This window comes from Rattus norvegicus, chromosome 8, assembly GCF_021556685.1.
Source record: "Rattus norvegicus strain SHRSP/BbbUtx chromosome 8, alternate assembly SHRSP_T2T, whole genome shotgun sequence".
In the NCBI taxonomy this organism is placed as follows: Eukaryota; Metazoa; Chordata; class Mammalia; order Rodentia; family Muridae; genus Rattus; species Rattus norvegicus.
In genome coordinates, this window is record NC_141541.1 from 64109225 (window position 1) to 64122742 (window position 13518).

Below are 13518 nucleotides of genomic sequence, written 5' to 3' on the forward strand. Positions count from 1 at the left end.
GTAGGTGAAGCCAGGCCTCCTCGCACAAGGACACACGCCATCCAGTGAGAACCACGATAGGTGTGGATCACAGTTGTACAAATGAGTGGGGGAAATGGACGGTTGTGTTAAGAACACTGCAAAACGTCCTCATTCTTTTCCCGGAGGAGGTGCAGTCTCTCCTCTATCATGAATAACTCAAACTAATGATTGAATTTCCACTGTACCGTTTGTGGTGCAGGCCTTTTCTGTCGTATAGAGGACTATTATTTCAGGATCTTTCTGGGAACTGATCTCTTCAAAACCCAGTCTTTTCAGGATTGCAGAAACTGTAATGCATTCGCAACAACAACAAAAACTAGGTCAGCTGAACTGCATTAAAGATAGGAAGCCTAATAGTAGCTGTGTTGAAACACCGCACGTATCTGATTCAGAATTCTCCAAGATGGCAGGCACCAATGACCACTTATTGTATGTAGGACAGGTCAGTCCTTACATAATTAAGCTCTTGATTCATGTGCATGAGATAGTGTCCACAGAAGAGTAGTGTAGCATGGTGATCAGCACACAAATCTCTTTAGGAATCATGTGAATGCTGTGAAATGTGGGCTAGTCCTCAGTTCTGCTTTCTTATTGACAGCACTACAATTGCCGAAGCACTCACAGTAAGGTTAATGAGTCTAAAAATGCAAATGAATATTCCAAATTAGCTATCATGAGAGGGTTGGAAAAAATAACATCCCTTCCCTTCAGTTGGCACACCTTGCTTAAGACCTCCACCTCACTGGACATAGAGGATTTAATGAATTGTGCCTGTGCAAACACATTTTTGGTGACAACTGCCCTCAACGATGTCTGTAATGCCTAAACAAAACAAACAAGGAACAGAAGCCCCACTAATCCAAAGTTTACACCTTCTCTGGTGTACTGGCTGGTTTTGTGTGTCAACTTGACACAAGTTAGAATCATCAGAGGAGGAGGAGCCTCAGTTGAGAAAATGCCTCCATGAGATCCAGCGGTAAGACATTTTCTCAATTAATGATCAATGGTGGTGGTAGCAGGGGACCCAGACATGGTGGGCAGTGCCATCCCTGGCCTAGTCATCCTGGGTTCTATAAGAAAGCAGGCTGAGCAAACCAGTGAGCAGGCTCTGCATCATCTCTTGCCTCCATGTTGCAGCCCTGCCTGAGTTCTTGTCCTGACTTCCTCCTATGATCTGTAAGCCAAATAAAACCTTTCCTACCCAAAAAACCTTTTTGTCATGATATTTTATGTCAGCAAATAGACACTCTAACTGTGACATCTAGTCACTGGTTCCTCAACAAAGTCCAGTTAGCAATCTAACTCTCTTCTCCACAGACCATCCAATGGCAGGGTACACACAGTCCTACCTACCTTAAATAAAAACCTTGGCTAACGCCTGTACACACAAACATGCCCTGAGCCACAGTCATTTTAGAAACGACCATATCTCGTGCTGACTGGACAATCTAGAGTGCATAGACTCTCTGTGTTCTCACTCACAGTCAATATGGGAACTGACCAGAAGTGAGGGCAAATACTTCTGAGGGACAGAGTCTAAGACATCTAGAAAACTTAAAAGAATGACTGGGACCAGTGTTGACTGGAGTTCTTAGTAGACAGAAAGCCTATACCAGTGTGTAGCTCTTGGAGTCATGGGAATAGTTTCTAATTATGTTAAAGCATTTCCCCAGGTCCTTTGGGATTGACTCATGTTGAAGGAAAACCAAATTCTAATACACATTCACCATGTTTTCTGATGTTGAGTATCCTATTTTCAGAATGATATGGCTAGGAACAGATGTGTTACTTCCTTTATTTGCTGCTGTTGATGATATTGTGGTGGTGGTGGTGGTGGTGGTGGTGGTGGTGGTGGTGGTGGTGGTGGTGTGGTAATAATAATTAATGTTTTCAGGAATTGTCTAATGGCACAGCCCAGGCTGATCAGGAAGTGCCCAAGACTGAAGACGATATTAAACTCAACTTCTTTGAATACCTTCTGGAATATTAGGACTACAAACCTACATGCCAACACCCTTGTTTCTCTAATATTGAGCATCAAACCTTGCTCATGACAGTCTGATATTCCAACAACAGAGCTAAAAACAAACAGAAAACCCAGCACACTTGAGCTTCCTCTATCTTTCTCAGTTGTGAATATCTGAAGCCTGATACATAGAAACGACCTTCAGGTTCTTCCACTGGAGCATCCGTGATGTAACTTGAGTTCTTGATAGGCTAGACTTGTTTGGGGTTTATTGTAAAGTGCTATGACTCTTCTGTTTTGACTACCCATGTTTTGATGAGTTTATAGATGAAAGTTATAACTAGGAATGTCACTTTCATGCCATATGTCTGGGAACACATATGTCTATCCACTTTAATCAAGGTTAGTTCTTCTGTAGCAGGGCATGCTGAGAAATGATTCCACCATTCACATCTCTGATCTTTGACTAAAAAATGTAGGAAAAGCATGGTCTCTCTTGCTCATTTACAAAGTTGGCTAAAAATTCTATTGAGCAAATTGGGTTATCTTTGGGGAGAACACATAAATCAAATCTCACAGCAACTAGCGTAAAATAGGGAATGATAGACAAATGATCATGGTGTATCTCTTGGGGTATCACTGTGGTTTTAAGCTAAATTCACAACCTTATTGCCAGAAGATTGCTCTGAAATAGTGGAGAACAAGACAAAGACAAGTATGGGCACTGTTCTTATCTACAGCATGTCCTAAGAAAGTCATTCCAGAATACGTACTGCATCTCCACCTCCTTGACCGGACCTGAAATTTAGAGAAAACACTCTTAGGCCCAGTTCTTACTGAGTTATGTTTGCACGGGTCTTTAGTTTTTACAGTGACTCAGGGAAGTGGTAAATAGGACTGGGAAGAACACCCAAGTCAAGGATTCTATATTAGTCTGTTGTGTGATACTCTTACAAAACACCTGAGACTGGGTAGTGTGTGAAGAAAATAAGTATCTTTTACACTTTTGCCCATTTAGCCCAGATCAGGCAAACTTATCTCTTTGTCCCCTGCTAAGAGTTTCCTCAAAGCTACTTTGAAACATAGTAGAGAAACATTATGACAACCTGGTGCTGTGAGATGAGTCCCTTCTAGGGAGTGTCTCTGCAGCCCAATTATCTACTCTGACTTCATCCTTCAAAGGTCTCACTGCCTCAATGTCCCTTAATGGGCATCAGAATCTTCTGACATATCAATATTTGGGGAAACTCATTCCACCTGTGTTAACTTTAGGAGACCCCGGCAGAAAGACAAGAGGACAGTTGTAGAAGAAACAGGAACTTTTCCTGTACAATAGCCTGTCAACTTCTTACACATGTTTTCAACTAAAAAGGAAAATGTTTGCAGAAGAAGCACTTCCTGACATGCACTATGGAACCTGACAAGATTTATACTTTCCTCTCATGCTGTGTCATATCATGGGTGACTTTTGTCCTCTTCCTATGCAAATACTCTAATACCCAGAGTGGGTGAGCAGTTTTATTTCTGAGATGCGAGAGCCAGAAAAATAAAGTATATCACATGAGTAACCTTTCTATCTGAGGAAAAAGAAAGCCATCTTACCTCAGCCGGTGGTGGTATTGCCTCTCTTTGTGAGGCCTTCATTTGTTCCTTGTGCGATTCTACAGGAACAGAAAGAACTTTCAGCTCATGACAACACTTGTCATGGTCAGAGTTATTAACTCGGTATGCATAATGGACTATGGATGTGGTCTATACTAGAAGAACTATGGTTGTCCTTCTAAGCCATGGGAATTAAAGCAATATCAAATCGGTATGACATTTTGGATCAGTATTAAGGTTGATTTTTAATCCCTGCTTGTCACAAATTAGAATCACATGAGTAGGAAGCCTCATCGAGAATTGTCTCGATTGCCTTAATTAATGCCAGAAGATCTGCCTGGCGTTATTAGGAGGCCTCTTCTGAGAACAGTCTAGATAAAAAGGCACATGGCAGGAGGAAGGTATTCTGCAGTGTGCTGGCGGCATGGCTCCTCAGTTGCCACCTTGTGGATGTGCCTTGGTGACGCTGCTGTTGATTCCCAACCTGATAATAGAACCAGTGTTTCCAGGCCTCTATGACAAAGGATGAATGGCTCCCCAGGAACTTTTATATGTATATATGAAAATGAAGCTATGTTTTATACATACATACATACATACATACACACACATTTACATATATATGTATATATATATATGTATGTATATATATATATATATATATATATATATATATATATATATAAAACATTGTGGTACCATATGAGTGGCTTAGAAAAAGAGAAATTGTAAAAATGAATTTCTCTAAGGGGCTTGGTGGTGGCTATAGTTGGTCATCCCACTAGATAGAACCAAGGGTTTCTAAAGACTCCTTTGGTAGTGTGGAAAAGTAAGCCAGTAAAACATGGTTTTTCCATGGTCTCTGCTCCAGTTCCTGCCTCCTGATTCCTGTTTGAGCTCCAGTCATGTGTTCTCTCTATGATGAACTGTTACCTAGAAGTATAAGCTAAATAAACCCTTTCCATCCCAAGTTGCTTTTGGCATTAGTGGGGAAAAAAAACCCTAGGACAACTGTGTAAACACTGCAATAAGTGTTATGTTACATTACAGATTTCTATAATTTCTTCAGACCATTTTCAAGTCAAGAAAAATGACACTACTTTCTAAGTATCCACAATATGTATTTTAACCACCACAGACCAATGCTAATATATCCTATATTCATTAGCTATATATGACTTTAGGTTTTAAATTACTTTTATTGAGGGCTAGAGATACAGCTTAGTGATTAAGAGCACTGATTGCTCTTCCAGAGGTCCTGAGTTGAATTCCCAGCAACCACATGGCGGGGCTCAACCATCTGTAATGAGATCCGATGCCCTCTTTTGGTGTGTCTGAGGACAGCTACAGTGTATTCATAGGTATAAAATAAATAAATCTTTTTAAAAATTACTTTCATTATTACTGTTGTTACTATTATTGTGCATATACGTGCATATTATGTGTATTGTGGGTGGTACATGTCCTAATGTGTGTGAGAGTCAGAAAAGAACTTTGGGGAGTTGTTTCTCCCCTTCATTTTCATATGGGTTCTTGGAATCAAACTGAGGTCATCAGCCTTGGAAGGCAAACATGTTTACCTAGTCAGCCATCTTGTCAACCTTAACAGGTAGGATTATAATTTTAGCATGCACACTGTTCAAGGTATATGAATGTATCATCCAGGAGATGTAATGATAATCAAGTATTCACTCATTGATATGCAATATCTTATTGAGTAGTGCAACATTGATATCATTACATTTTGAAAATAGCTACAAAGCACGTCATTTATTTCTCCCTCTGGTTTCCCTTTACTGTGCCATGACTTTTTTTTTTTTTTGGTTCTTTTTTTCGGGGTTGGGGACCGAACCCAGGGCCTTGCGCTTCCTAGGTAAGTGCTCTACCACTGAGCTAAATCCCCAGCCCCTGTGCCATGACTTTTATTCATTGTGTGAAGCAGCTGCAGGTTCATCCAGCCAACTCACACTAAATGGAGGAAGGGTAGAGATGTGGCACCCATGGGCCACTGAGGATTGATAAGGGAACTCCACATGAAACTTCTCACAGGGATGAGCCATCACATTAACAGTGAACAGCCACTCTATTTTATGTCACTCTCTCAGAGTGTTCAGTTCACAGAGCTACAGAACTTGTAAGGTCACAGTCACATTGACTTTGAACGTTACTAAAAGGTATCCCCATTCTTTCCCCATTTCAGGGGAAAGGAGTGACCCAGTACTCACAGTGTGAGCATCACAAATGCTAAGACTCCACAATCCTTGTCTCATTTGGTTATTCCTATGGGCTTTGAGCATCATGACAATGGTGAACTTTGACATTTCAGTAGCAAATAACGCTCTGGGCTAGTTTGCTTTGGATTCACCTTATCATGCATATTTCTACAGGCTTCGGAAATTTACACATAAGATGACCTGTGTGGTAGAGTGGCTAATGACCAGAAAGCCTGAATTCTGAGCACAGGTCGAATGAGAACCTGAGAATTTACAGCCACATACTGATTCTCAGCTTGGCCCTTTCACCTAAGAGCATTTGACTCCATGCGGGGCACTCATGTCATGACTGAAGGACACATGTCTGTTCTGTGGGTGTGTGATCTAATGGGTACAGGAGTGTGGTGTAGGTGCTCTGACAGAGCACTGCAGTGATTGGTATTCTGTGAGTTATCTCTGCTTATCCTGGATAATACTAATTTTAGTTTCACACTGATTTCGGGTTTAGCAGAATTACATAAAAGTTTAAAAATAACTCCTGTGTTGTCAAGAGTATCTATTCTTAAAGTCATTCTAGCACTGTTCCAACAGAAGGTTCCAGTTGCCTAAGGTCCACAGATTTCCTTTTGAATGAAATGAACCTCAGAACATAGGATGGATTAACATTATATATTATGATTCCCAGTATTGTAAAATAAAGAAAAACTTCCATTTTACATTATTTTTTTTTTTTGGTTCTTTTTTTTTTCGGAGCTGGGGACCGATCCCAGGGCCTTGCGCTTCCTAGGCAAGTGCTCTACCACTGAGCTAAATCCCCAACCCCCCCATTTTACATTATTAAGGCCTCACACATATGAGGGCTACTCCTTCTAGATGTGTGCCAATTGATGAAGGTTTGCAAAGCAAGCATTTTATCAAACGAGATGCCCTTGGCCCTCAAAAACTTATTAAAAGGGACATGTGAATCATTATTCTTTCATGATAGATTGATTTTTTTATACAACAAATAAATTTACGTGCCCCTGGGCAATATTTTTTTAGGATTCCAAAGATTGTTTGGATGTATGTTCATTCTGACTTGACCTGTTCCATAAACATGTTTCCTGTAATTGTAGCATGTAAGAAATAACTGAAATGATTAATGAAAGCTATTGGAAACAAGGAGGTCGAGAAAATGGGATATGGTTTACTAACATACATGAAAACCACTAAATTTTTGACCACACAACATAGTCATTTCTTTCTACTTGGAACTTACTGTCTTCCTTTGTGGAAAGAGGATGACAGAGAAGTAATAAAGGAAAGTGGGTCCTTGGATTTCTACCACGGCTCCACCTTATAGCATGTGCTGTGTGTCATGGTTTGGGTCTGCACATGATGCTACCCCAGGAGAACACGGAAGCTTTGGGATATGGGGCCAATGCTGAGCTAGTGAGTTATGAGGGGCCAACCTTCAGGTTCTGGGGCCCAAGCCCACTTCTGCTTATTGTGTTTCTTCCTCCGTGTGGATGCAAAGGGACAAAGTGGTCTCCTACAAACAAGGTCACCCGCGCCTTCCCTGCCAGTGCCAGGTCAAACATGACAGAAAACACTCTCTTCCTTTAATGCTTCTTCTTAGGTCGTAGCAAGGAGGAAAACAACGAAACAGAATAATCTGGTGAGAGTTGCATCATGGCTTCTGTCTGTCTGGAAAGCCCTCACACTGCATCCAACCAGGACACCATGACCTACCAGAAATGCGGTCTTTGTTTTTCAAGCGGTTATGACTAGAGAAGCCGGAGTTGTCATCACCGTCACCTCTGTCTGAAAGAGAGCCAAGGGATAGAGAGACTCACACAGAGTGCCTATCGTAGATGAAGCCACACTGCCTCACACAAGAACCAGCTCGTCTTTTCTTTGGTTCCTTATCATGTAATCAGAACCAAAAGAGGTATTTAAATGTGGTGTTGAGTTCTGTGGTTGCAGTTCTACTGGTGGGCTAGGGAAATGAACAATTCCCATAGTAAACTACTGCGAGCTATCTTTATCCTTTTTATGTGGGGATACAATGTACTCTACAGCTACTGATAAAACTGTAATTACTGAATTTCCACAGTACCGACTTTAGTCCCATGGGCCTTTTCTGCTGCAGTCACAGTCAATGGTACAGGTCTTCTAATGTGGATGAAGGAAATGGAGCAGTGAATCCCAAGTTTCTTCATCATATCAGTAACTGGAATGCATGCACAACAAAAAGAGTCAGGTCTACAGAATCCATTAGAGACAATCAAGAAACTAAAAATTGTTCTGTGTTTAACACTTTGATCTTGTTGCTGACTTGCAAGCACACTCCTCTGATTCAGAATGTCACCTCTGGAAAAAACATGGAAATCTGTGTCCATTTAATAGATAGGTCATGGTCAGTGTAGGTGAGGTCTCAACCCACATGGACGAGACGGTATCAACAGAGCATTGTGACTGTGTGGGATGGCCAGCATCCCCATCACTCTCAGAGCCATGGGAACACATTGAAATCTGTGCAACTGTGTGGTTCTGCATTCTTGATATAAAGCACTCCAGCTTCCTACGGACGCACCCTAACCCTAAGGAAGCTAAGCAGGCAACTGAAGAAAAAGCCCCTAACAGCAAACACTGGAGGCACAAAGGTGCTCTATGGTGTTGCTGATGCCAGAGAATGGGCTGGATGGTAATGGTTAGAACCACAGACCGTATTTGGTTGGCTTCAGGGAGGGGGGTATGCTTGTTTCTTTCATAAAGAGTTCACAGACATAGCAATATTACCTTCACAGAAAGGCATTAGACAGGGTAGGAGGCACCCGACACCTCCTACTTCCAACATGAATTGACGTGAAGGCACTGTACTAGTTACCTACTAATGTCGCTGAAAAAACAACAAAGCAAAGCAAGCAAGCAAAAACAAATATGGCTGTTCCACTTTTCAATCCCTGCTACAAGAAGTCACCATTCCTCCCAAAGAAGTAGTGTGAGAGACCATAGGGTGTGGCATTCCTCCAGTACAACCTCACGTGGTTAGCTCCTCTCAGGGTCTCTCAGGTTTGTCTTACAGCCTCGCCTGACTGGGAAAGGCCAGCAACTGAAGATGAGAGTGAGCTCCTGATAATCCCAGATCCCCTTCTAGAGTGCTAGGTTAACAAACCTATGTATGCCCGTCACACTCGATGCACCATTGAATATCAAACCCAGAGATCCCTGAGTGAAAGTCTGGTATTCCAATGACAGAGCAAAAACACAAACAAAACCACGAACCTGGCACACCATAGCTTTCTGCATTTCACAGTTCTGAATGAATGACTGCCACTTGATCCCCAGCTGCTAGCTGTGGTTTCTGAAGCAGACAAGGAACTTCTCATGTCTTCTACAGACAGGATTGTTTCTGGGTACAGGCTAGAATGCCAAAGGGATCCTTGCAAAATGACAGCTCGTGTCTCCATGGGGAAATACGTTGATTTTATAACTAAAAAATGTCACTTTCATACCAAATATCTGGGGACACATTTTGCTCTGTATTCCCTAGCTGTCCACCTGGACACTCACCTCCTGTCCTGGATGGTGCTTCTGTAGCAGGGTATACTGGAAAATGAATCCACCATACGTGGCTGTGATGAACTTTTAACTAAGGAATGCAGGGAAAGCAGGGTCTCTGATATTTTTCATTGACAAAACTGACATGAATAATTAGAATATCTTTTTGGGAGAAAGCACAAAGACATTTTCTGATACGGGAAATCCCAAGGTGAACGAGGGAACTACATACACGTGACCATGATGTGTCTCTTCAGATAATCAATGAATTGCCTAAATTCACAAATTCAGCACCATCATGTTGCTTTGAAAAGAATGAGAAACCAATACGACCCCACAGAGACAGTGGCAGCATCCACAGGTTCAAGCCAGACAAGTTCACATGCCAGGAGGGGGAAGTGAACAGGGGCTCCCATCGCTAACAAGAATCTGTCTGCAACTGACAACCACTCACAAAGGAAAAATTAGCTTTCTCCAGTGGAGCCTCAATGGATATATAAACCACACTCCAGGTATGCCCTATGCCCAACAGTGGACCCAACACAAAACAACATTTTTCTAGACTGCCTTTTGTCTCATATTGTTTAACTCTATCTTAATAATCTTTTATATATTTTGTATATTATGGTTTCTGATTCTGTGTTTCTATGGTGTGTGTGTGTGTGTGTGTGTGTGTGTGTGTGTGTGTGTGTGTGTGTTTCTTGTGCTTTTTCTTTGTTTTATTTACTTATTTTTATTCTTTTTTTCATGCCTGTTTGTTTTCTAAGGAGTGTGTGAAAAGGGTATGGAGTTAGATGGGTGGGGGTACAGAGGAGAGCTGTAAGGAAATGGGAGAGGGAAACATGACATTTTTCAAAAATGAAATAAATTTGTTTATAAACAAACACAGAGTGGAGAACCAGACAAAGACAACAAATAAGTGTACTGTTCTTATCTACAATGTGTCCTGAGAAAGCCATTCCAGAATACGTACTGCATCTGCACTTCCTTGACCGGACCTGAAATTTAGAGAAAACACTCTTAGGCCCAGTTCTTACTGAGTTATGTTTGCACAGGTCTTTAGTTTTTACAGTGACTCAGGGAAGTGGTAAATAGGACTGGGAAGAACACCCAAGTCAAGGATTCTATATTAGTCTGTTGGGTGATACTCTTTCAAAACACCTGAGACTGGGTAATGTGTGAAGAAAATAAGTATCTTTTACACTTTTGCCCATTTAGCCCAGATCAGGCAAACTTATCCCTTTGTCCCCTGCTAAGAGTTTCCTCAAAGCTACTTTGAAACATAGTAGAGAAACATTATGACAACCTGGTGCTGTGAGATGAGTCCCTTCTAAGGAGTGTCTCTGCAGCCCAATTATCTACTCTGACTTCATCCTTCAAAGGTCTCACTGCCTCAATGTCCCTTAATGGACATCAGAATCTTCTGACATATCAATATTTGGGGAAACTCACTCCATTTGTGCTAGGTTAGGAGACCCGGGCAGAAAGACAAGAAGACAGTTGTAGAAGAAATAGAACTTTTCCTGTACAATAGCTTGTCAGCTTCTTAAACATGTTTTCACGTAAACTAGAAATTATATCATAAAATAACCTTTTTATCTGAGAAAAAGGAAAGGCTATCGTACCTCAGCCAATGGTGGTCTTACTTCTTTTCCTGAGGCCTTCATTTGCTCCTCCCTGTGCAAATCTAGGAGGACAGGAAAAACTTTCAGCTCATGACCTCACTTGTCATGGACAAGGGGTCTTATGTTGGCATTGACAGTGACATATGGATTTAGTCTATATGCCTTGCCTTAGTGCATATAGCTAACAAACATGGTTGAAGTACTTCAAGTCCTCAAGAGAAATGAGGAAGAAATGTTGTTCTCCTAAATAAGAGGAGCCAAAAAGCATATAGAATTTAAATCTTGAAAATGTACACATTGTTCAAGAAAAAGTAAAGTAGTATCAGGCACATTATGTAATGACACTAAATTATTCACTCTTTGATACATAATACCTTATTGATGAATGCAAGATACTGATATTTTTACATTTTGAAAACTGTCCACCACACATTGTTTTTTTTCTCCTGCTAATTTTTCTTTACTGGGTCATCCTTTGTATTCCTTCTATGAGGTGGATGTCCAGGTTCAGTCCCCCCAAATCACCTTAAGGCTGAGAATTTTGATCATCTGTCCCCAGATCTTTAGTTGCTTCAGCAACAGGGACATTGGTACAGGAGATGGACTCTTGTACAATGGTTAAGGTTCTCATAGCCTAAACATAAACACAGGTCAGCAGTTTGGAGCCTCAGCCTCAGGGCCACACGCCTGCCTCCCTCCTTGGGAACACGCTGACCTAGGGTCTACTCATCACCATGCCTCTCCAGCTCGATCCAAGCAGTATACATCACAGTAAAGAAGCCAACAGTACAGGTATCTGTATTGTTCCTGAGTGATGTAGTGGGCGGAACATATGTGCAGTAAATGTTCAGAAGAGTTGTTAGTAAAATGTACTACTGTAGACATTGTCCCCAACATACTTTACAGATTCACAAAGACCCTAGAGTCAATTCTCTTATATATTTGGTTGTGAGCCTAGCCTTTAACGGCTGAGCCATCTCTCCAGCCCCCTAGAGCCAATTCTCAAGCTACTGTTCTCAGATATATCCTTGTTTATCCCAAAAGTATTCATTTCAATACTTTAAAACAGACTTTTGTTGCTCAGAAACAGATACAACTTTAGAATTTATTCCTGTGTTGGCCCAACTGCATGGTCAGCATCCACTCGCTAAAGTAAATCCCTGTCACTCTTCGGAAAGTTCCAATCACCTGACTAGCCAGAAGATCCTGCTCGAATGCAATGAACTGTAAAAGATGGGTTAGGCTGCCAGTATTTGTTTATATGTCTAGTACTCTTAAACTTAGAAAGTCCACTATCTTATATTACAACTGCCTCAGAAATATGTTCATGTCTCCCCTGAGCTATTGGTCAAGCCATGGGAAAGACTGTATGCTTGAATGCAAGCACTTTATCTGCTGGGCCAGCCACTTAATCAGAAAGAAGGATATAAAGATATAGGAACAAATCATTCCCAGTGAAAAACTGATCTTACACAGCAAATGAAGTCTTTCCATTTGCTTTCTACACCATTAGACATGCACAATAATCTTAAGTTACACAGATGTCTGCCTGATATACTTTCATTTTATCTAACTTCCCTGGTGTCCAAGCAGATTCCCTATATCAGCCGTGTGGTTTCAGCAAAAGGCAGTGCACAGGAAATCACTAAAACACTTATTATTGAAAGCACGGGCAAGATAAGGACACAGGAAAGTAAGCAGACTTCGGAACAATTGCCAAGATTATGACAAACTATATTAACTCTTGATCAGATGGCATGGTCATTTCTTTGTGTGCAGAACACACTCTATTCCTCTCTGAAAGGATGACAAAGGGGTTAAAAATAAGAAAACAGGTTCTTGTATTTTTACCTCGAGTTCAGATTATGTGATATGAAATGGTCAATCTACAGAAAGGTCAAAAACCACATAATGTGTGTTCTGGCTTGATTATAAATGCCCTCCCCAGAGCCTCATGTGCTTGAACACTTGGTCACCAGCCAAGGGTACTGCATAAGAAAGGATGTAGGAAATGGAGAATCTCTGGAAAAATGAGTCACTGGGGAAGACTTTAGACTAACTGTATGTACTCTCTGCTTCCTGAATACAGATGCAGTGCGACCAGCCAGCCCCATACACCTACTGCGACATTTTCCTTCCAGAAAGATACCCTTGTCCTAAAGCCAAAATAAACCCTTACTCTGTTAAAATATGTTTTCCTGCTGTGTGGTCACAGAAATAAGAAAAGCGACTAAACGTGATGATTGGGTCACAGAGGCTCCCTATTGCTTCCAGCCATTTGGAAATCCTCAAATTGACTTCCTCTCTCCTTTTGCCTCCCAAGCAGGAGGAACAGCCTGACTGCTGCTCTACCCTCTCATTGGATCTGACCAGGAGGGCCAGCCAACACCTTCCATGGTCTTTGCCATTCAAGCTGGCCTCAGGAAAAAAACGAACAACAAAACCCTCATTTTCAGTGTTGCCATCATTCATGACATTAATGTCTGGAAGCAAGTCTGTGGAGAGTGACTTAAATCCTACCGTCTGTAGTAGGTGAAGCCACACTGCC

General features: G+C 41.4%; 1 long non-coding RNA gene across 1 annotated transcript in view; it reads right to left on the reverse strand.

Annotated features, from left to right (window-relative positions):
* LOC501003 (similar to PGC7) overlaps positions 1 to 13518 on the reverse strand; it is a 65124-nt gene that overhangs the window by 27937 nt on the left and 23669 nt on the right. The window contains 7 exon segments of the long non-coding RNA NR_175005.1: positions 207 to 308; positions 2761 to 2785; positions 3590 to 3648; positions 7534 to 7605; positions 7901 to 8014; positions 10319 to 10343; positions 10971 to 11032. This is a non-coding gene — a long non-coding RNA (similar to PGC7).